This window comes from Rhinoderma darwinii, chromosome 2 (genome assembly GCF_050947455.1).
Source record: "Rhinoderma darwinii isolate aRhiDar2 chromosome 2, aRhiDar2.hap1, whole genome shotgun sequence".
In the NCBI taxonomy this organism is placed as follows: domain Eukaryota; kingdom Metazoa; phylum Chordata; class Amphibia; order Anura; family Rhinodermatidae; genus Rhinoderma; species Rhinoderma darwinii.
This window is the reverse complement of record NC_134688.1, coordinates 327,858,195-327,875,317: the sequence shown is the minus strand read 5'-3', so window position 1 is coordinate 327,875,317 and position 17,123 is coordinate 327,858,195. Positions and strand designations below refer to the sequence as shown.

The window sequence follows — 17,123 nt, the reverse complement described above, 5'->3', positions numbered from 1 at the left end:
ATTAAAGCATTTAACGTCAATGGCCATTCTAAGCTGAATGTGCCTGCTCTCGTCAGAACGCAGAAGTTACACAGCTTAAGGCCTCGCTAGTACCAGTGTGGGAGACTGTCTGGGAATCCGTGGTGCGGTTGACTTTTTATTATGTCGTTTAGATTTTGTTTCACAATCGATTAAAAAGGACTATGGATTAAAGCATTTAATGTCAATGGCCATTCTAAGCTGAATGTGCCTGCTCTCGTCAGATCGCAGAAGTTACACAGCTTAAGGTCTCGCTAGTATTAGTGTGGGAGACTGTCTGGGAATCCGTGGTGCGGTTGACTTTTTATTATGTCGTTTAGATTTTGTTTCACAATCGATTAAAAAGGACTATGGATTAAAGCATTTAATGGCAATGGCCATTCTAAGCTGAATGCACCTGCTCTCGTCAGATCGCAGAAGTTACCCAGCTTAAGGCCTCGCTAGTACCAGTGTGGGAGACTGTCTCGGAATCCGTTGTGCGGTTGAATTTTTATTATGTCGTTTAGATTTTGTTTCACAATCGATTAAAAAGGACTATAGATTAAAGCATTTAATGTCAATGGCCATTCTAAGCTGAATGTCCCTGCTCTCGTCAGATCGCAGAAGTTACACAGCTTAAGGCCTCGCTAGTACCAGTGTGGGAGACTGTCTGGGAATCCGTGGTGCTGTTGACTTTTTATTATGTCGTTTAGATTTTGTTTCACAATCGATTAAAAAGGACTATGGATTAAAGCATTTGACGTCAATGGCCATTCTAAGCTGAATGTGCCTGCTCTCGTCAGATCGCAGAAGTTACTCAGCTTAAGGCCTCGCTAGTACCAGTGTGGGAGACTGTCTGGGAATCCGTGGTGCGGTTGACTTTTTATTATGTTGTTTAGATTTTGTTTCACAATAGATTAAATAGGACTATGGATTAAGGCTTTTAATGTCAATGTCCATTCTAAGCTGAATGTGCCTGCTCTCGTCAGATCGCAGAAGTTACACAGCTTAAGGCCTCGCTAGTACCAGTGTGGGAGACTGTCTGGGAATCCGTGGTGCGGTTGAGTTTTTATTATGTCGTTTAGATTTTGTTTCACAATCGATTAAAAAGGACTATGGATTAAAGCATTTAATGTCAATGGCCATTCTAAGCTGAATGTGCCTGCTCTCGTCAGAACGCAGAAGTTACATAGCTTAAGGCCTCGCTAGTACCAGTGTGGGAGACTGTCTGGGAATCCGTGGTGCGGTTTACTTTTTATTATGTCGTTTAGATTTTGTTTCACAATAGATTAAATAGGACTATGGATTAAAGCATTTAACGTCAATGGCCATTCTAAGCTGAATGTGCCTGCTCTCGTCAGAACGCAGAAGTTACACAGCTTAAGGCCTCGCTAGTACCAGTGTGGGAGACTGTCTGGGAATCCGTGGTGCGGTTGACTTTTTATTATGTCGTTTAGATTTTGTTTCACAATCGATTAAAAAGGACTATGGATTAAAGCATTTAATGTCAATGGCCATTCTAAGCTGAATGCACCTGCTCTCGTCAGATCGCAGAAGTTACCCAGCTTAAGGCCTCGCTAGTACCAGTGTGGGAGACTGTCTCGGAATCCGTTGTGTGGTTGAATTTTTATTATGTCGTTTAGATTTTGTTTCACAATGGATTAAAAAGGACTATAGATTAAAGCATTTAATGTCAATGGCCATTCTAAGCTGAATGTCCCTGCTCTCGTCAGATCGCAGAAGTTACACAGCTTAAGGCCTCGCTAGTACCAGTGTGGGAGACTGTCTGGGAATCCGTGGTGCTGTTGACTTTTTATTATGTCGTTTAGATTTTGTTTCACAATCGATTAAAAAGGACTATGGATTAAAGCATTTGATGTCAATGGCCATTCTAAGCTGAATGTGCCTGCTCTCGTCAGATCGCAGAAGTTACTCAGCTTAAGGCCTCGCTAGTACCAGTGTGGGAGACTGTCTGGGAATCCGTGGTGCGGTTGACTTTTTATTATGTCGTTTAGATTTTGTTTCACAATCGATTAAAAAGGACTATGGATTAAAGCATTTAACGTCAATGGCCATTCTAAGCTGAATGTGCCTGCTCTCGTCACAACGCAGAAGTTACATAGCTTAAGTCCTCGCTAGTACCAGTGTGGGAGACTGTCTGGGAATCCGTGGTGCGGTTGACTTTTTATTATGTTGTTTAGATTTTGTTTCACAATCGATTAAAAAGGACTATGGATTAAAGTATTTAATGTCAATGGCCATTCTAAGCTGAAAGTGCATGCTCTTGTTAGATTGCAGAAGTTAAACAGCTTAACGCCTCGCTAGTACCAGTGTGGGAGACTGTTTGGGAATCCATGGTGCGGTTGACTTTTTATTATTTCGTTTAGATTTTGTTTCACAATAGATTAAATAGGACTATGGATTAAAACATTTAACGTCAATGGCCATTCTAAGCTGAATGTGCCTGCTCTCGTCAGATCGCAGAAGTTACACAGCTTAAGGCCTCGCTAGTACCAGTGTGGGAGACTGTCTGGGAATCCGTGGTGCGGTTGAGTTTTTATTATGTCGTTTAGATTTTGTTTCACAATCGATTAAAAAGGACTATGGATTAAAGCATTTAATGTCAATGGCCATTCTAAGCTGAATGTGCATGCTCTCGTTAGATCGCAGAAGTTAAACAGCTTAATGCCTCGCTAGTACCAGTGTGGGAGACTGTCTGGGAATCGGTGGTGCGGTTGACTTTTTATTATTTCGTTTAGATTTTGTTTCACAATAGATTAAATAGGACTATGGATTAAAACATTTAACGTCAATGGCCATTCTAAGCTGAATGTGCCTGCTCTCGTCAGATCGCAGAAGTTACACAGCTTAAGGCCTCGCTAGTACTAGTGTGGGAGACTGTCTGGGAATCCGTGGTGCGGTTGAATTTTTATTATGTCGTTTAGATTTTGTTTCACAATCGATTAAAAAGGACTATGGATTAAAGCATTTAATGTCAATGGCCATTCTAAGCTGAATGTCCCTGCTCTCGTCAGATCGCAGAAGTTACACAGCTTAAGGCCTCGCTAGTACCAGTGTGGGAGACTGTCTGGGAATCCGTGGTGCGGTTGACTTTTTATTATGTCGTTTAGCTTTTGTTTCACAATAGATTAAAAAGGACTATGGATTAAAGCATTTAATGTCAATGGCCATTCTAAGCTGAATGTGCCTGCTCTCGTCAGATCGCAGAAGTTACACAGCTTAAGGCCTCGCTAGTACCAGTGTGGGAGACTGTCTGGGAATCCGTGGTGCGGTTGACTTTTTATTATGTCGTTTAGATTATGTTTCACAATAGATTAAATAGGACTATGGATTAAAGCATTTAACGTCAATAGCCATTCTAAGCTGAATGTGCCTGCTCTCGTCAGAACGCAGAAGTTACACAGCTTAAGGCCTCGCTAGTACCGGTGTGGGAGACTGTCTGGGAATCCGTGGTGTGGTTGAATTTTTATTATGTCGTTTAGATTTTGTTTCACAATCGATTAAAAAGGACTATGGATTAAAGCCTTTAATGTCAATGGCCATTCTAAGCTGAATGTCCCTGCTCTCGTCAGATCGCAGAAGTTACACAGCTTAAGGCCTCGCTAGTACCAGTGTGGGAGACTGTCTGGGAATCCGTGGTGCGGTTGACTTCTTATTATGTTGTTTAGATTTTGTTTCACAGTAGATTTAATAGGACTATGGATTAAGGCTTTTAATGTCAATGGCCATTCTAAGCTGAATGTGCCTGCTCTCGTCAGATCGCAGAAGTTACACAGCTTAAGGCCTCGCTAGTACCAGTGTGGGAGACTGTCTGGGAATCCGTGGTGCGGTTGCCTTTTTATTATGTAGTTTAGATTTTGTTTCACAATCGATTAAAAAGGACTATGGATTAAAGCATTTAACGTCAATGGCCATTCTAAGCTGAATGTGCCTGATCTAGTCAGAACGCAGAAGTTACACAGCTTAAGGCCTCGCTAGTACCAGTGTGGGAGACTGTCTGGGAATCCGTGGTGCGGTTGAATTTTTATTATGTTGTTTCGATTTTGTTTCACAATCGATTAAAAAGGACTATGGATTAAAGAATTTAATGTCAATGGCCATTCTAAGCTGAATGTCCCTGCTCTCGTCAGATCGCAGAAGTTACACAGCTTAAGGCCTCGCTAGTACCAGTGTGGGAGACTGTCTGGGAATCCGTGGTGCGGTTGACTTTTTATTATGTCGTTTAGATTTTGTTTCACAATCGATTAAAAAGGACTATGGATTAAAGCATTTAATGTCAATGGCCATTCTAAGCTGAATGCACCTGCTCTCGTCAGATCGCAGAAGTTACCCAGCTTAAGGCCTCGCTAGTACCAGTGTGGGAGACTGTCTCGGAATCCGTTGTGCGGTTGAATTTTTATTATGTCGTTTAGATTTTGTTTCACAATCGATTAAAAAGGACTATGGATTAAAGCATTTAATGTCAATGGCCATTCTAAGCTGAATGTGCCTGCTCTCGTCAGATCGCAGAAGTTACACAGCTTAAAGCCTCGCTAGTACCAGTGTGGGAGACTGTCTGGGAATCCGTGGTGCGGTTGACTTTTTATTATGTTGTTTAGATTTTGTTTCACAATCGATTAAAAAGGACTATGGATTAAAACATTTAACGTCAATGGCCATTCTAAGCTGAATGTGCCTGCTCTCGTCAGAACGCAGAAGTTACATAGCTTAAGTCCTCGCTAGTACCAGTGTGGGAGACTGTCTGGGAATCCGTGGTGCGGTTGACTTTTTATTATGTTGTTTAGATTTTGTTTCACAATAGATTAAATAGGACTATGGATTAAAGCATTTAAAGTCAATGCTCATTCTAAGCTGAATGTGCCTGCTCTCGTTAGATCGCAGAAGTTACACAGCTTAACGCCTCGCTAGTACCAGTGTGGGAGACTGTCTGGGAATCCGTGGTGCGGTTGACTTTTTATTATGTCGTTTAGATTTTGTTTCACAATAGATTAAATAGGACTATGGATTAAATCACTTAACGTCAATGGCCATTCTAAGCTGAATGTGCCTGCTCTCGTCAGATCGCAGAAGTTACACAGCTTAAGGCCTCGCTAGTACCAGTGTGGGAGACTGTCTGGGAATCCGTGGTGCGGTTGACTTTTTATTATGTCGTTTAGATTTTGTTTCACAATCGATTAAAAAGGACTATGGATTAAAGCATTTAACGTCAATGGCCATTCTAAGCTGAATGTGCCTGCTCTCGTCAGAACGCAGAAGTTACATAGCTTAAGTCCTCGCTAGTACCAGTGTGGGAGACTGTCTGGGAATCCGTGGTGCGGTTGACTTTTTATTATGTTGTTTAGATTTTGTTTCACAATAGATTAAATAGGACTATGGATTAAAGCATTTAAAGTCAATACTCATTCTAAGCTGAATGTGCCTGCTCTCGTTAGATCGCAGAAGTTACACAGCTTAACGCCTCGCTAGTACCAGTGTGGGAGACTGTCTGGGAATCCGTGGTGCGGTTGACTTTTTATTATGTCGTTTAGATTTTGTTTCACAATCGATTAAAAAGGACTATGGATTAAAGCATTTAATGTCAATGACCATTCTAAGCCGAATGTCCCTTCTCTCGTTAGATCGCAGAAGTTACACAGCTTAACGCCTCGCTAGTACCAGTGTGGGAGACTGTCTGGGAATCCGTGGTGCGGTTGACTTTTTATTATGTCGTTTAGATTTTGTTTCACAATCGATTAAAAAGGACTATGGATTAAAGCATTTAATGTCAATGACCATTCTAAGCCGAATGTCCCTGCTCTCATCAGATCGCAGAAGTTACACAGCTTAAGGCCTCGCTAGTACCAGTGTGGGAGACTGTCTGGGAATCCGTGGTGCGGTTGACTTTTTATTATGTCGTTTAGATTTTTTTTCACAATAGATTAAATAGGACTATGGATTAAAGCATTTAACGTCAATGGCCATTCTAAGCTGAATGTGCCTGCTCTCGTCCGAACGCAGAAGTTACACAGCGTAAGGCCTCGCTAGCACCAGTGTGGGAGACTGTCTGGGAATCCGTGGTGCGGTTGAGTTTTTATTATGTCGTTTAGATTTTGTTTCACAATCGATTAAAAAGGACTATGGATTAAAGCCTTTAATGTCAATGGCCATTCTAAGCTGAATGTCCCTGCTCTCGTCAGATCGCAGAAGTTACACAGCTTAAGGCCTCGCTGGTACCAGTGTGGGAGACTGTCTGGGAATGCGTGGTGCGGTTGACTTTTTATTATGTTGTTTAGATTTTGTTTCACAATAGATTAAATAGGACTATGGATTAAAGCATTTAATGTCAATGGCCATTCTAAGCTGAATGTGCCTGCTCTCGTCAGATCGCAGAAGTTACACAGCTTAAGGCCTCGCTAGTACCAGTGTGGGAGACTGTCTGGGAATCCGTGGTGCGCTTGACTTTTTATTATGTCGTTTAGATTTTGTTTCACAATCGATTAAAAAGGACTATGGATTAAAGCATTTAATGTCAATGGCCATTCTAAGCTGAATGTGCCTGCTCTCGTTAGATCGCAGAAGTTACACAGCTTAACACCTCACTAGTACCAGTGTGGGAGACTGTCTGGGAATCCGTGGTGCGGTTTACTTTTTATTATGTCGTTTAGATTTTGTTTCACAATAGATTAAATAGGACTATGGATTAAAGCATTTAACGTCAATGGCCATTCTAAGCTGAATGTGCCTGCTCTCGTCAGATCGCAGAAGTTACACAGCTTAAGGCCTCGCTAGTACCAGTGTGGGAGACTGTCTGGGAATCCGTGGTGCGGTTGACTTTTTATTATGTCGTTTAGATTTTGTTTCACAATCGATTAAAAAGGACTATGGATTAAAGCATTTAATGTCAATGGCCATTCTAAACTGGATGTGCCTGCTCTCGTCAGATCGCAGAAGTTACACAGCTTAAGGCCTCGCTAGTACCATTGTGGGAGACTGTCTGGGAATCCGTGGTGCGGTTGACTTTTTATTATGTCGTTTAGATTTTGTTTCACAATAGATTAAATAGGACTATGGATTAAAGCATTTAACGTCAATGGCCATTCTAAGCTGAATGTGCCTGCTCTCGTCAGATCGCAGAAGTTACACAGCTTAAGGCGTCGCTAGTACCAGTGTGGGAGACTGTCTGGGAATCCGTGGTGCGGTTGACTTTTTATTATGTCGTTTAGATTTTGTTTCACAATCGATTAAAAAGGACTATGGATTAAAGCATTTCATGTCAATGGCCATTCTAAGCTGAATGTGCCTGCTCTCGTCAGATCGCAGAAATTACACAGCTTAAGGCCTCCCTAGTACCAGTGTGGGAGACTGTCTGGGAATCCGTGGTGCAGTTGACTTTTTATTATGTTGTTTAGATTTTGTTTCACAATCGATTAAAAAGGACTATGGATTAAAGCATTTAATGTCAATGGCCATTCTAAGCTGAATGTGCCTGCTCTCGTCAGATCGCAGAAATTACACAGCTTAAGGCCTCGCTAGTACCAGTGTGGGAGACTGTCTGGGAATCCGTGGTGCGGTTGACTTTTTATTATGTTGTTTAGATTTTGTTTCACAATAGATTAAATAGGACTATGGATTAAAGCATTTAATGTCAATGGCCATTCTAAGCTGAATGTGCCTGCTCTCGTCAGATCGCAGAAGTTACACAGCTTAAGGCCTCGCTAGTACCAGTGTGGGAGACTGTCTGGGAATCCGTGGTGCGGTTGACTTTTTATTATGTCGTTTAGATTTTGTTTCACAATCGATTAAAAAGGACTATGGATTAAAGCATTTAATGTCAATGGCCATTCTAAGCTGAATGTGCCTGCTCTCGTTAGATCGCAGAAGTTACACAGCTTAACACCTCACTAGTACCAGTGTGGAAGACTGTCTGGGAATCCGTGGTGCGGTTTACTTTTTATTATGTCGTTTAGATTTTGTTTCACAATAGATTAAATAGGACTATGGATTAAAGCATTTAACGTCAATGGCCATTCTAAGCTGAATGTGCCTGCTCTCGTCAGATCGCAGAAGTTACACAGCTTAAGGCCTCGCTAGTACCAGTGTGGGAGACTGTCTGGGAATCCGTGGTGCGGTTGAATTTTTATTATGTCGTTTAGATTTTGTTTCACAATCGATTAAAAAGGACTATGGATTAAAGCATTTCATGTCAATGGCCATTCTAAGCTGATTGTGCCTGCTCTCGTCAGATCGCAGAAGTTACACAGCTTAAGGCCTCCCTAGTACCAGTGTGGGAGACTGTCTGGGAATCCGTGGTGCAGTTGACTTTTTATTATGTTGTTTAGATTTTGTTTCACAATCGATTAAAAAGGACTATGGATTAAAGCATTTAATGTCAATGGCCATTCTAAGCTGAATGTGCCTGCTCTCGTCAGATCGCAGAAATTACACAGCTTAAGGCCTCGCTAGTACCAGTGTGGGAGACTGTCTGGGAATCCGTGGTGCGGTTGACTTTTTATTATGTTGTTTAGATTTTGTTTCACAATAGATTAAATAGGACTATGGATTAAAGCATTTAATGTCAATGGCCATTCTAAGCTGAATGTGCCTGCTCTCGTCAGATCGCAGAAGTTACACAGCTTAAGGCCTCGCTAGTACCAGTGTGGGAGACTGTCTGGGAATCCGTGGTGCGGTTGACTTTTTATTATGTCGTTTAGATTTTGTTTCACAATCGATTAAAAAGGACTATGGATTAAAGCATTTAATGTCAATGGCCATTCTAAGCTGAATGTGCCTGCTCTCGTTAGATCGCAGAAGTTACACAGCTTAACACCTCACTAGTACCAGTGTGGAAGACTGTCTGGGAATCCGTGGTGCGGTTTACTTTTTATTATGTCGTTTAGATTTTGTTTCACAATAGATTAAATAGGACTATGGATTAAAGCATTTAACGTCAATGGCCATTCTAAGCTGAATGTGCCTGCTCTCGTCAGATCGCAGAAGTTACACAGCTTAAGGCCTCGCTAGTACCAGTGTGGGAGACTGTCTGGGAATCCGTGGTGCGGTTGAATTTTTATTATGTCGTTTAGATTTTGTTTCACAATCGATTAAAAAGGACTATGGATTAAAGCATTTAATGTCAATGGCCATTCTAAACTGAATGTGCCTGCTCTCGTCAGATCGCAGAAATTACACAGCTTAAGGCCTCGCTAGTACCAGTGTGGGAGACTGTCTGGGAATCCGTGGTGCGGTTGACTTTTTATTATGTCGTTTAGATTTTGTTTCACAATAGATTAAATAGGACTATGGATTAAAGCATTTAACGTCATTGGCCATTCTAAGCTGAATGTGCCTGCTCTCGTCAGAACGCAGAAGTTACACAGCTTAAGGCCTCGCTAGTACCAGTGTGGGAGACTGTCTGGGAATCCGTGGTGCGGTTGACTTTTTATTATGTCGTTTAGATTTTGTTTCACAATCGATTAAAAAGGACTATGGATTAAAGCATTTAATGTCAATGGCCATTCTAAGCTGAATGTGCCTGCTCTCGTCAGATCGCAGAAGTTACACAGCTTAAGGCCTCGCTAGTACTAGTGTGGGAGACTGTCTGGGAATCCGTGGTGTGGTTGACTTTTTATTATGTCGTTTAGATTTTGTTTCACAATAGATTAAATAGGACTATGGATTAAGGCTTTTTATGTCAATGGCCATTCTAAGCTGAATGTGCCTGCTCTCGTCAGATCGCAGAAGTTACACAGCTTAAGGCCTCGCTAGTACCAGTGTGGGAGACTGTCTGGGAATCCGTGGTGCGGTTGACTTTTTATTATGTTGTTTAGATTTTGTTTCACAATAGATTAAATAGGCCTATGGATTAAGGCTTTTAATGTCAATGGCCATTCTAAGCTGAATGTGCCTGCTCTCGTTAGATCGCAGAAGTTACACAGCTTAAGGCCTCGCTAGTACCAGTGTGGGAGACTGTCTGGGAATCCGTGGTGCGGTTGACTTTTTATTATGTCGTTTAGATTTTGTTTCACAATCGATTAAAAAGGACTATGGATTAAAGCATTTAATGTCAATGGCCATTCTAAGCTGAATGTGCCTGCTCTCGTTAGATCGCAGAAGTTACACAGCTTAACGCCTCCCTAGTACCAGTGTGGGAGACTGTCTGGGAATCCGTGGTGCGGTTGACTTTTTATTATGTCGTTTAGATTTTGTTTCACAATAGATTAAATAGGACTATGGATTAAATCACTTAACGTCAATGGCCATTCTAAGCTGAATGTGCCTGCTCTCGTCAGATCGCAGAAGTTACACAGCTTAAGGCCTCGCTAGTACCAGTGTGGGAGACTGTCTGGGAATCCGTGGTGCGGTTGACTTTTTATTATGTCGTTTAGATTTTGTTTCACAATCGATTAAAAAGGACTATGGATTAAAGCATTTAACGTCAATGGCCATTCTAAGCTGAATGTGCCTGCTCTCGTCAGAACGCAGAAGTTACATAGCTTAAGTCCTCGCTAGTACCAGTGTGGGAGACTGTCTGGGAATCCGTGGTGCGGTTGACTTTTTATTATGTTGTTTAGATTTTGTTTCACAATAGATTAATTAGGACTATGGATTAAATCACTTAACGTCAATGGCCATTCTAAACTGAATGTGCCTGCTCTCGTCAGATCGCAGAAGTTACACAGCTTAAGGCCTCGCTAGTACCAGTGTGGGAGACTGTCTGGGAATCCGTGGTGCGGTTGACTTTTTATTATGTCGTTTAGATTTTGTTTCACAATAGATTAAATAGGACTATGGATTAAATCACTTAACGTCAATGGCCATTCTAAGCTGAATGTGCCTGCTCTCGTCAGATCGCAGAAGTTACACAGCTTAAGGCCTCGCTAGTACCAGTGTGGGAGACTGTCTGGGAATCCGTGGTGCGGTTGACTTTTTATTATGTCGTTTAGATTTTGTTTCACAATCGATTAAAAAGGACTATGGATTAAAGCATTTAACGTCAATGGCCATTCTAAGCTGAATGTGCCTGCTCTCGTCAGAACGCAGAAGTTACATAGCTTAAGTCCCCGCTAGTACCAGTGTGGGAGACTGTCTGGGAATCCGTGGTGCGGTTGACTTTTTATTATGTTGTTTAGATTTTGTTTCACAATAGATTAAATAGGACTATGGATTAAAGCATTTAAAGTCAATACGCATTCTAAGCTGAATGTGCCTGCTCTCGTTAGATCGCAGAAGTTACACAGCTTAACGCCTCGCTAGTACCAGTGTGGGAGACTGTCTGGGAATCCGTGGTGCGGTTGACTTTTTATTATGTCGTTTAGATTTTGTTTCACAATAGATTAAATAGGACTATGGATTAAAGCATTTAACGTCAATGGCCATTCTAAGCTGAATGTGCCTGCTCTCGTCCGAACGCAGAAGTTACACAGCGTAAGGCCTCGCTAGCACCAGTGTGGGAGACTGTCTGGGAATCCGTGGTGCGGTTGAGTTTTTATTATGTCGTTTAGATTTTGTTTCACAATCGATTAAAAAGGACTATGGATTAAAGCCTTTAATGTCAATGGCCATTCTAAGCTGAATGTCCCTGCTCTCGTCAGATCGCAGAAGTTACACAGCTTAAGTCCTCGCTAGTACCAGTGTGGGAGACTGTCTGGGAATCCGTGGTGCGGTTGACTTTTTATTATGTTGTTTAAATTTTGTTTCACAATAGATTAAATAGGACTATGGATTAAAGCATTTAAAGTCAATGCTCATTCTAAGCTGAATGTGCCTGCTCTCGTTAGATCGCAGAAGTTACACAGCTTAACGCCTCGCTAGTACCAGTGTGGGAGACTGTCTGGGAATCCGTGGTGCGGTTGACTTTTTATTATGTCGTTTAGATTTTGTTTCACAATAGATTAAATAGGACTATGGATTAAATCACTTAACGTCAATGGCCATTCTAAGCTGAATGTGCCTGCTCTCGTCAGATCGCAGAAGTTACACAGCTTAAGGCCTCGCTAGTACCAGTGTGGGAGACTGTCTGGGAATCCGTGGTGCGGTTGACTTTTTATTATGTCGTTTAGATTTTGTTTCACAATCGATTAAAAAGGACTATGGATTAAAGCATTTAACGTCAATGGCCATTCTAAGCTGAATGTGCCTGCTCTCGTTAGATCGCAGAAGTTACACAGCTTAAGGCCTCGCTAGTACCAGTGTGGGAGACTGTCTGGGAATCCGTGGTGCGGTTGACTTTTTATTATGTCGTTTAGATTTTGTTTCACAATCGATTAAAAAGGACTATGGATTAAAGCATTTAATGTCAATGGCCATTCTAAGCTGAATGTGCCTGCTCTCGTTAGATCGCAGAAGTTACACAGCTTAACGCCTCCCTAGTACCAGTGTGGGAGACTGTCTGGGAATCCGTGGTGCGGTTGACTTTTTATTATGTCGTTTAGATTTTGTTTCACAATAGATTAAATAGGACTATGGATTAAATCACTTAACGTCAATGGCCATTCTAAGCTGAATGTGCCTGCTCTCGTCAGATCGCAGAAGTTACACAGCTTAAGGCCTCGCTAGTACCAGTGTGGGAGACTGTCTGGGAATCCGTGGTGCGGTTGACTTTTTATTATGTCGTTTAGATTTTGTTTCACAATCGATTAAAAAGGACTATGGATTAAAACATTTAACGTCAATGGCCATTCTAAGCTGAATGTGCCTGCTCTCGTCAGAACGCAGAAGTTACATAGCTTAAGTCCTCGCTAGTACCAGTGTGGGAGACTGTCTGGGAATCCGTGGTGCGGTTGACTTTTTATTATGTTGTTTAGATTTTGTTTCACAATAGATTAATTAGGACTATGGATTAAATCACTTAACGTCAATGGCCATTCTAAGCTGAATGTGCCTGCTCTCGTCAGATCGCAGAAGTTACACAGCTTAAGGCCTCGCTAGTACCAGTGTGGGAGACTGTCTGGGAATCCGTGGTGCGGTTGACTTTTTATTATGTCGTTTAGATTTTGTTTCACAATAGATTAAATAGGACTATGGATTAAATCACTTAACGTCAATGGCCATTCTAAGCTGAATGTGCCTGCTCTCGTCAGATCGCAGAAGTTACACAGCTTAAGGCCTCGCTAGTACCAGTGTGGGAGACTGTCTGGGAATCCGTGGTGCGGTTGACTTTTTATTATGTCGTTTAGATTTTGTTTCACAATCGATTAAAAAGGACTATGGATTAAAGCATTTAATGTCAATGGCCATTCTAAGCTGAATGTGCCTGCTCTCGTCAGATCACAGAAGTTACACAGCTTAAGGCCTCGCTAGTACCAGTGTGGGAGACTGTCTGGGAATCCGTGGTGCGGTTGACTTTTTATTATGTCGTTTAGATTTTGTTTCACAATCGATTAAAAAGGACTATGGATTAAAGCATTTAATGTCAATGGCCATTCTAAGCTGAATGTGCCTGCTCTCGTTAGATCGCAGAAGTTACACAGCTTAACACCTCGCTAGTACCAGTGTGGGAGACAGTCTGGGAATCCGTGGTGCGGTTTACTTTTTATTATGTCGTTTAGATTTTGTTTCACAATAGATTAAATAGGACTATGGATTAAAGCATTTAACGTCAATGGCCATTCTAAGCTGAATGTGCCTGCTCTCGTCAGATCGCAGAAGTTACACAGCTTAAGGCCTCGCTAGTACCAGTGTGGGAGACTGTCTGGGAATCCGTGGTGCGGTTGAATTTTTATTATGTCGTTTAGATTTTGTTTCACAATCGATTAAAAAGGACTATGGATTAAAGCATCTAATGTCAATGGCCATTCTAAGCTGAATGTGCCTGCTCTCGTCAGATCGCAGAAGTTACACAGCTTAAGGCCTCGCTAGTACCAGTGTGGGAGACTGTCTGGGAATCCGTGGTGCGGTTGACTTTTTATTTTGTCGTTTAGATTTTGTTTCACAATAGATTAAATAGGACTATGGATTAAAGCATTTAACGTCAATGGCAATTCTAAGCTGAATGTGCCTGCTCTCATCAGATCGCAGAAGTTACACAGCTTAAGGCCTCGCTAGTACCAGTGTGGGAGACTGTCTGGGAATCCGTGGTGCGGTTGACTTTTTATTATGTCGTTTAGATTTTGTTTCACAATCGATTAAAAAGGACTATGGATTAAAGCATTTAATGTCAATGGCCATTCTAAGCTGAATGTACCTGCTCTCGTCAGATCGCAGAAGTTACACAGCTTAAGGCCTCGCTAGTACCAGTGTGGGAGACTGTCTGGGAATCCGTGGTGCGGTTGCCTTTTTATTATGTCGTTTAGATTTTGTTTCACAATCGATTAAAAAGGACTATGGATTAAAGCATTTCATGTCAATGGCCATTCTAAGCTGAATGTGCCTGCTCTCGTCAGATCGCAGAAGTTACACAGCTTAAGGCCTCGCTAGTACCAGTGTGGGAGACTGTCTGGGAATCCGTGGTGCGGTTGACTTTTTATTATGTTGTTTAGATTTTGTTTCACAATAGATTAAATAGGACTATGGATTAAAGCATTTAAAGTCAATGCTCATTCTAAGCTGAATGTGCCTGCTCTCGTTAGATCGCAGAAGTTACACAGCTTAACGCCTCGCTAGTACCAGTGTGGGAGACTGTCTGGGAATCCGTGGTGCGGTTGACTTTTTATTATGTCGTTTAGATTTTGTTTCACAATAGATTAAATAGGACTATGGATTAAATCACTTAACGTCAATGGCCATTCTAAGCTGAATGTGCCTGCTCTCGTCAGATCGCAGAAGTTACACAGCTTAAGGCCTCGCTAGTACCAGTGTGGGAGACTGTCTGGGAATCCGTGGTGCGGTTGACTTTTTATTATGTCGTTTAAATTTTGTTTCACAATCGATTAAAAAGGACTATGGATTAAAGCATTTAACGTCAATGGCCATTCTAAGCTGAATGTGCCTGCTCTCGTCAGAACGCAGAAGTTACATAGCTTAAGTCCTCGCTAGTACCAGTGTGGGAGACTGTCTGGGAATCCGTGGTGCGGTTGAATTTTTATTATGTCGTTTAGATTTTGTTTCACAATCGATTAAAAAGGACTATGGATTAAAGCATTTAATGTCAATGGCCATTCTAAGCTGAATGTGCCTGCTCTCGTCAGATCGCAGAAGTTACACAGCTTAAGGCCTCGCTAGTACCAGTGTGGGAGACTGTCTGGGAATCCGTGGTGCGGTTGACTTTTTATTATGTCGTTTAGATTTTGTTTCACAATAGATTAAATAGGACTATGGATTAAAGCAGTTAACGTCAATGGCCATTCTAAGCTGAATGTGCCTGCTCTCGTCAGATCGCAGAAGTTACACAGCTTAAGGTCTCGCTAGTACCAGTGTGGGAGACTGTCTGGGAATCCGTGGTGCGGTTGACTTTTTATTATGTCGTTTAGATTTTGTTTCACAATCGATTAAAAAGGACTATGGATTAAAGCATTTAATGTCAATGGCCATTCTAAGCTGAATGTGCCTGCTCTCGTCAGATCGCAGAAGTTACACAGCTTAAGGCCTCGCTAGTACCAGTGTGGGAGACTGTCTGGGAATCCGTGGTGCGGTTGCCTTTTTATTATGTCGTTTAGATTTTGTTTCACAATCGATTAAAAAGGACTATGGATTAAAGCATTTCATGTCAATGGCCATTCTAAGCTGAATGTGCCTGCTCTCGTCAGATCGCAGAAGTTACACAGCTTAAGGCCTCGCTAGTACCAGTGTGGGAGACTGTCTGGGAATCCGTGGTGCGGTTGAATTTTTATTATGTCGTTTAGATTTTGTTTCACAATAGATTAAAAAGGACTATGGATTAAAGCATTTAATGTCAATGGCCATTCTAAGCTTAATGTCCCTGCTCTCGTCAGATCGCAGAAGTTACACAGCTTAAGGCCTCGCTAGTACCAGTGTGGGAGACTGTCTGGGAATCCGTGGTGCGGTTGACTTTTTATTATGTCGTTTAGATTATGTTTCACAATAGATTAAATAGGACTATGGATTAAAGCATTTAACGTCAATAGCCATTCTAAGCTGAATGTGCCTGCTCTCGTCAGAACGCAGAAGTTACACAGCTTAAGGCCTCGCTAGTACCGGTGTGGGAGACTGTCTGGGAATCCGTGGTGTGGTTGAATTTTTATTATGTCGTTTAGATTTTGTTTCACAATCGATTAAAAAGGACTATGGATTAAAGCCTTTAATGTCAATGGCCATTCTAAGCTGAATGTCCCTGCTCTCGTCAGATCGCAGAAGTTACACAGCTTAAGGCCTCGCTAGTACCAGTGTGGGAGACTGTCTGGGAATCCGTGGTGCGGTTGACTTTTTATTATGTTGTTTAGATTTTGTTTCACAATAGATTAAATAGGACTATGGATTAAAGCATTTAAAGTCAATGCTCATTCTAAGCTGAATGTGCCTGCTCTCGTTAGATCGCAGAAGTTACACAGCTTAACGCCTCGCTAGTACCAGTGTGGGAGACTGTCTGGGAATCCGTGGTGCGGTTGACTTTTTATTATGTCGTTTAGATTTTGTTTCACAATAGATTAAATAGGACTATGGATTAAATCACTTAACGTCAATGGCCATTCTAAGCTGAATGTGCCTGCTCTCGTCAGATCGCAGAAGTTACACAGCTTAAGGCCTCGCTAGTACCAGTGTGGGACACTGTCTGGGAATCCGTGGTGCGGTTGACTTTTTATTATGTCGTTTAGATTTTGTTTCACAATCGATTAAAAAGGACTATGGATTAAAGCATTTAACGTCAATGGCTATTCTAAGCTGAATGTACCTGCTCTCGTCAGAACGCAGAAGTTACATAGCTTAAGTCCTCGCTAGTACCAGCGTGGGAGACTGTCTGGGAATCCGTGGTGCGGTTGACTTTTTATTATGTTGTTTAGATTTTGTTTCACAATAGATTAAATAGGACTATGGATTAAAGCATTTAAAGTCAATACTCATTCTAAGCTGAATGTGCCTGCTCTCGTTAGATCGCAGAAGTTACACAGCTTAACGCCTCGATAGTACCAGTGTGGGAGACTGTCTGGGAATCCGTGGTGCGGTTGACTTTTTATTATGTCGTTTAGATTTTGTTTCACAATAGATTAAATAGGACTATGGATTAAAGCATT

The 17,123-nt window shown here is 41.8% G+C and overlaps 73 pseudogenes; all 73 read left to right on the top strand.

Annotated features, from left to right (window-relative positions):
* Nucleotides 1-15: 15 nt before the first annotated feature.
* On the top strand, nucleotides 16-134 carry LOC142744001 (5S ribosomal RNA; annotated as a pseudogene).
* Nucleotides 135-201: 67 nt separating this feature from the next.
* Nucleotides 202-320, top strand: LOC142745695 (5S ribosomal RNA; annotated as a pseudogene).
* A 253-nt stretch (nucleotides 321-573) lies between these two features.
* LOC142746299 (5S ribosomal RNA) lies at nucleotides 574-692 on the top strand (annotated as a pseudogene).
* Nucleotides 693-759: 67 nt separating this feature from the next.
* LOC142744104 (5S ribosomal RNA) lies at nucleotides 760-878 on the top strand (annotated as a pseudogene).
* A 67-nt stretch (nucleotides 879-945) lies between these two features.
* On the top strand, nucleotides 946-1,064 carry LOC142746502 (5S ribosomal RNA; annotated as a pseudogene).
* A 67-nt stretch (nucleotides 1,065-1,131) lies between these two features.
* Nucleotides 1,132-1,250, top strand: LOC142745255 (5S ribosomal RNA; annotated as a pseudogene).
* A 67-nt stretch (nucleotides 1,251-1,317) lies between these two features.
* On the top strand, nucleotides 1,318-1,436 carry LOC142743989 (5S ribosomal RNA; annotated as a pseudogene).
* Nucleotides 1,437-1,689: 253 nt separating this feature from the next.
* LOC142746178 (5S ribosomal RNA) lies at nucleotides 1,690-1,808 on the top strand (annotated as a pseudogene).
* A 67-nt stretch (nucleotides 1,809-1,875) lies between these two features.
* LOC142744102 (5S ribosomal RNA) lies at nucleotides 1,876-1,994 on the top strand (annotated as a pseudogene).
* Nucleotides 1,995-2,433: 439 nt separating this feature from the next.
* LOC142745042 (5S ribosomal RNA) lies at nucleotides 2,434-2,552 on the top strand (annotated as a pseudogene).
* A 67-nt stretch (nucleotides 2,553-2,619) lies between these two features.
* On the top strand, nucleotides 2,620-2,738 carry LOC142746733 (5S ribosomal RNA; annotated as a pseudogene).
* A 67-nt stretch (nucleotides 2,739-2,805) lies between these two features.
* LOC142744490 (5S ribosomal RNA) lies at nucleotides 2,806-2,924 on the top strand (annotated as a pseudogene).
* A 67-nt stretch (nucleotides 2,925-2,991) lies between these two features.
* Nucleotides 2,992-3,110, top strand: LOC142744005 (5S ribosomal RNA; annotated as a pseudogene).
* Nucleotides 3,111-3,177: 67 nt separating this feature from the next.
* Nucleotides 3,178-3,296, top strand: LOC142746683 (5S ribosomal RNA; annotated as a pseudogene).
* A 67-nt stretch (nucleotides 3,297-3,363) lies between these two features.
* On the top strand, nucleotides 3,364-3,482 carry LOC142745518 (5S ribosomal RNA; annotated as a pseudogene).
* Nucleotides 3,483-3,549: 67 nt separating this feature from the next.
* LOC142744004 (5S ribosomal RNA) lies at nucleotides 3,550-3,668 on the top strand (annotated as a pseudogene).
* A 67-nt stretch (nucleotides 3,669-3,735) lies between these two features.
* On the top strand, nucleotides 3,736-3,854 carry LOC142744409 (5S ribosomal RNA; annotated as a pseudogene).
* A 67-nt stretch (nucleotides 3,855-3,921) lies between these two features.
* On the top strand, nucleotides 3,922-4,040 carry LOC142747099 (5S ribosomal RNA; annotated as a pseudogene).
* A 67-nt stretch (nucleotides 4,041-4,107) lies between these two features.
* On the top strand, nucleotides 4,108-4,226 carry LOC142744003 (5S ribosomal RNA; annotated as a pseudogene).
* A 67-nt stretch (nucleotides 4,227-4,293) lies between these two features.
* On the top strand, nucleotides 4,294-4,412 carry LOC142746801 (5S ribosomal RNA; annotated as a pseudogene).
* A 67-nt stretch (nucleotides 4,413-4,479) lies between these two features.
* LOC142745354 (5S ribosomal RNA) lies at nucleotides 4,480-4,598 on the top strand (annotated as a pseudogene).
* A 67-nt stretch (nucleotides 4,599-4,665) lies between these two features.
* Nucleotides 4,666-4,784, top strand: LOC142745551 (5S ribosomal RNA; annotated as a pseudogene).
* A 253-nt stretch (nucleotides 4,785-5,037) lies between these two features.
* Nucleotides 5,038-5,156, top strand: LOC142746672 (5S ribosomal RNA; annotated as a pseudogene).
* Nucleotides 5,157-5,223: 67 nt separating this feature from the next.
* On the top strand, nucleotides 5,224-5,342 carry LOC142745550 (5S ribosomal RNA; annotated as a pseudogene).
* A 439-nt stretch (nucleotides 5,343-5,781) lies between these two features.
* LOC142746016 (5S ribosomal RNA) lies at nucleotides 5,782-5,900 on the top strand (annotated as a pseudogene).
* A 253-nt stretch (nucleotides 5,901-6,153) lies between these two features.
* On the top strand, nucleotides 6,154-6,272 carry LOC142745376 (5S ribosomal RNA; annotated as a pseudogene).
* Nucleotides 6,273-6,711: 439 nt separating this feature from the next.
* On the top strand, nucleotides 6,712-6,830 carry LOC142746660 (5S ribosomal RNA; annotated as a pseudogene).
* A 67-nt stretch (nucleotides 6,831-6,897) lies between these two features.
* On the top strand, nucleotides 6,898-7,016 carry LOC142745112 (5S ribosomal RNA; annotated as a pseudogene).
* Nucleotides 7,017-7,083: 67 nt separating this feature from the next.
* On the top strand, nucleotides 7,084-7,202 carry LOC142745478 (5S ribosomal RNA; annotated as a pseudogene).
* A 67-nt stretch (nucleotides 7,203-7,269) lies between these two features.
* LOC142744939 (5S ribosomal RNA) lies at nucleotides 7,270-7,388 on the top strand (annotated as a pseudogene).
* Nucleotides 7,389-7,455: 67 nt separating this feature from the next.
* Nucleotides 7,456-7,574, top strand: LOC142744741 (5S ribosomal RNA; annotated as a pseudogene).
* Nucleotides 7,575-7,641: 67 nt separating this feature from the next.
* Nucleotides 7,642-7,760, top strand: LOC142746647 (5S ribosomal RNA; annotated as a pseudogene).
* A 253-nt stretch (nucleotides 7,761-8,013) lies between these two features.
* Nucleotides 8,014-8,132, top strand: LOC142744811 (5S ribosomal RNA; annotated as a pseudogene).
* Nucleotides 8,133-8,199: 67 nt separating this feature from the next.
* Nucleotides 8,200-8,318, top strand: LOC142745596 (5S ribosomal RNA; annotated as a pseudogene).
* Nucleotides 8,319-8,385: 67 nt separating this feature from the next.
* LOC142744729 (5S ribosomal RNA) lies at nucleotides 8,386-8,504 on the top strand (annotated as a pseudogene).
* Nucleotides 8,505-8,571: 67 nt separating this feature from the next.
* Nucleotides 8,572-8,690, top strand: LOC142746636 (5S ribosomal RNA; annotated as a pseudogene).
* A 253-nt stretch (nucleotides 8,691-8,943) lies between these two features.
* Nucleotides 8,944-9,062, top strand: LOC142744810 (5S ribosomal RNA; annotated as a pseudogene).
* A 67-nt stretch (nucleotides 9,063-9,129) lies between these two features.
* LOC142744546 (5S ribosomal RNA) lies at nucleotides 9,130-9,248 on the top strand (annotated as a pseudogene).
* A 67-nt stretch (nucleotides 9,249-9,315) lies between these two features.
* On the top strand, nucleotides 9,316-9,434 carry LOC142744186 (5S ribosomal RNA; annotated as a pseudogene).
* A 67-nt stretch (nucleotides 9,435-9,501) lies between these two features.
* Nucleotides 9,502-9,620, top strand: LOC142744076 (5S ribosomal RNA; annotated as a pseudogene).
* Nucleotides 9,621-9,687: 67 nt separating this feature from the next.
* Nucleotides 9,688-9,806, top strand: LOC142746624 (5S ribosomal RNA; annotated as a pseudogene).
* Nucleotides 9,807-9,873: 67 nt separating this feature from the next.
* On the top strand, nucleotides 9,874-9,992 carry LOC142743865 (5S ribosomal RNA; annotated as a pseudogene).
* A 67-nt stretch (nucleotides 9,993-10,059) lies between these two features.
* LOC142747203 (5S ribosomal RNA) lies at nucleotides 10,060-10,178 on the top strand (annotated as a pseudogene).
* Nucleotides 10,179-10,245: 67 nt separating this feature from the next.
* LOC142746612 (5S ribosomal RNA) lies at nucleotides 10,246-10,364 on the top strand (annotated as a pseudogene).
* Nucleotides 10,365-10,431: 67 nt separating this feature from the next.
* On the top strand, nucleotides 10,432-10,550 carry LOC142745549 (5S ribosomal RNA; annotated as a pseudogene).
* A 67-nt stretch (nucleotides 10,551-10,617) lies between these two features.
* Nucleotides 10,618-10,736, top strand: LOC142744669 (5S ribosomal RNA; annotated as a pseudogene).
* A 67-nt stretch (nucleotides 10,737-10,803) lies between these two features.
* On the top strand, nucleotides 10,804-10,922 carry LOC142746601 (5S ribosomal RNA; annotated as a pseudogene).
* A 67-nt stretch (nucleotides 10,923-10,989) lies between these two features.
* On the top strand, nucleotides 10,990-11,108 carry LOC142745746 (5S ribosomal RNA; annotated as a pseudogene).
* Nucleotides 11,109-11,547: 439 nt separating this feature from the next.
* LOC142745434 (5S ribosomal RNA) lies at nucleotides 11,548-11,666 on the top strand (annotated as a pseudogene).
* Nucleotides 11,667-11,919: 253 nt separating this feature from the next.
* On the top strand, nucleotides 11,920-12,038 carry LOC142746587 (5S ribosomal RNA; annotated as a pseudogene).
* A 67-nt stretch (nucleotides 12,039-12,105) lies between these two features.
* LOC142743864 (5S ribosomal RNA) lies at nucleotides 12,106-12,224 on the top strand (annotated as a pseudogene).
* Nucleotides 12,225-12,291: 67 nt separating this feature from the next.
* LOC142747201 (5S ribosomal RNA) lies at nucleotides 12,292-12,410 on the top strand (annotated as a pseudogene).
* Nucleotides 12,411-12,477: 67 nt separating this feature from the next.
* LOC142746575 (5S ribosomal RNA) lies at nucleotides 12,478-12,596 on the top strand (annotated as a pseudogene).
* A 67-nt stretch (nucleotides 12,597-12,663) lies between these two features.
* On the top strand, nucleotides 12,664-12,782 carry LOC142745548 (5S ribosomal RNA; annotated as a pseudogene).
* A 67-nt stretch (nucleotides 12,783-12,849) lies between these two features.
* Nucleotides 12,850-12,968, top strand: LOC142746563 (5S ribosomal RNA; annotated as a pseudogene).
* Nucleotides 12,969-13,035: 67 nt separating this feature from the next.
* LOC142746552 (5S ribosomal RNA) lies at nucleotides 13,036-13,154 on the top strand (annotated as a pseudogene).
* Nucleotides 13,155-13,221: 67 nt separating this feature from the next.
* Nucleotides 13,222-13,340, top strand: LOC142744991 (5S ribosomal RNA; annotated as a pseudogene).
* A 253-nt stretch (nucleotides 13,341-13,593) lies between these two features.
* LOC142744808 (5S ribosomal RNA) lies at nucleotides 13,594-13,712 on the top strand (annotated as a pseudogene).
* A 67-nt stretch (nucleotides 13,713-13,779) lies between these two features.
* On the top strand, nucleotides 13,780-13,898 carry LOC142746540 (5S ribosomal RNA; annotated as a pseudogene).
* Nucleotides 13,899-13,965: 67 nt separating this feature from the next.
* LOC142743862 (5S ribosomal RNA) lies at nucleotides 13,966-14,084 on the top strand (annotated as a pseudogene).
* Nucleotides 14,085-14,151: 67 nt separating this feature from the next.
* LOC142743817 (5S ribosomal RNA) lies at nucleotides 14,152-14,270 on the top strand (annotated as a pseudogene).
* Nucleotides 14,271-14,337: 67 nt separating this feature from the next.
* LOC142746527 (5S ribosomal RNA) lies at nucleotides 14,338-14,456 on the top strand (annotated as a pseudogene).
* A 253-nt stretch (nucleotides 14,457-14,709) lies between these two features.
* LOC142746515 (5S ribosomal RNA) lies at nucleotides 14,710-14,828 on the top strand (annotated as a pseudogene).
* Nucleotides 14,829-14,895: 67 nt separating this feature from the next.
* LOC142746631 (5S ribosomal RNA) lies at nucleotides 14,896-15,014 on the top strand (annotated as a pseudogene).
* A 67-nt stretch (nucleotides 15,015-15,081) lies between these two features.
* Nucleotides 15,082-15,200, top strand: LOC142746504 (5S ribosomal RNA; annotated as a pseudogene).
* Nucleotides 15,201-15,267: 67 nt separating this feature from the next.
* Nucleotides 15,268-15,386, top strand: LOC142744647 (5S ribosomal RNA; annotated as a pseudogene).
* Nucleotides 15,387-15,453: 67 nt separating this feature from the next.
* On the top strand, nucleotides 15,454-15,572 carry LOC142744408 (5S ribosomal RNA; annotated as a pseudogene).
* A 67-nt stretch (nucleotides 15,573-15,639) lies between these two features.
* LOC142744807 (5S ribosomal RNA) lies at nucleotides 15,640-15,758 on the top strand (annotated as a pseudogene).
* Nucleotides 15,759-15,825: 67 nt separating this feature from the next.
* LOC142744661 (5S ribosomal RNA) lies at nucleotides 15,826-15,944 on the top strand (annotated as a pseudogene).
* A 67-nt stretch (nucleotides 15,945-16,011) lies between these two features.
* Nucleotides 16,012-16,130, top strand: LOC142745517 (5S ribosomal RNA; annotated as a pseudogene).
* A 67-nt stretch (nucleotides 16,131-16,197) lies between these two features.
* On the top strand, nucleotides 16,198-16,316 carry LOC142744002 (5S ribosomal RNA; annotated as a pseudogene).
* Nucleotides 16,317-16,569: 253 nt separating this feature from the next.
* On the top strand, nucleotides 16,570-16,688 carry LOC142744451 (5S ribosomal RNA; annotated as a pseudogene).
* A 67-nt stretch (nucleotides 16,689-16,755) lies between these two features.
* Nucleotides 16,756-16,874, top strand: LOC142745536 (5S ribosomal RNA; annotated as a pseudogene).
* Nucleotides 16,875-17,123: the final 249 nt, after the last annotated feature.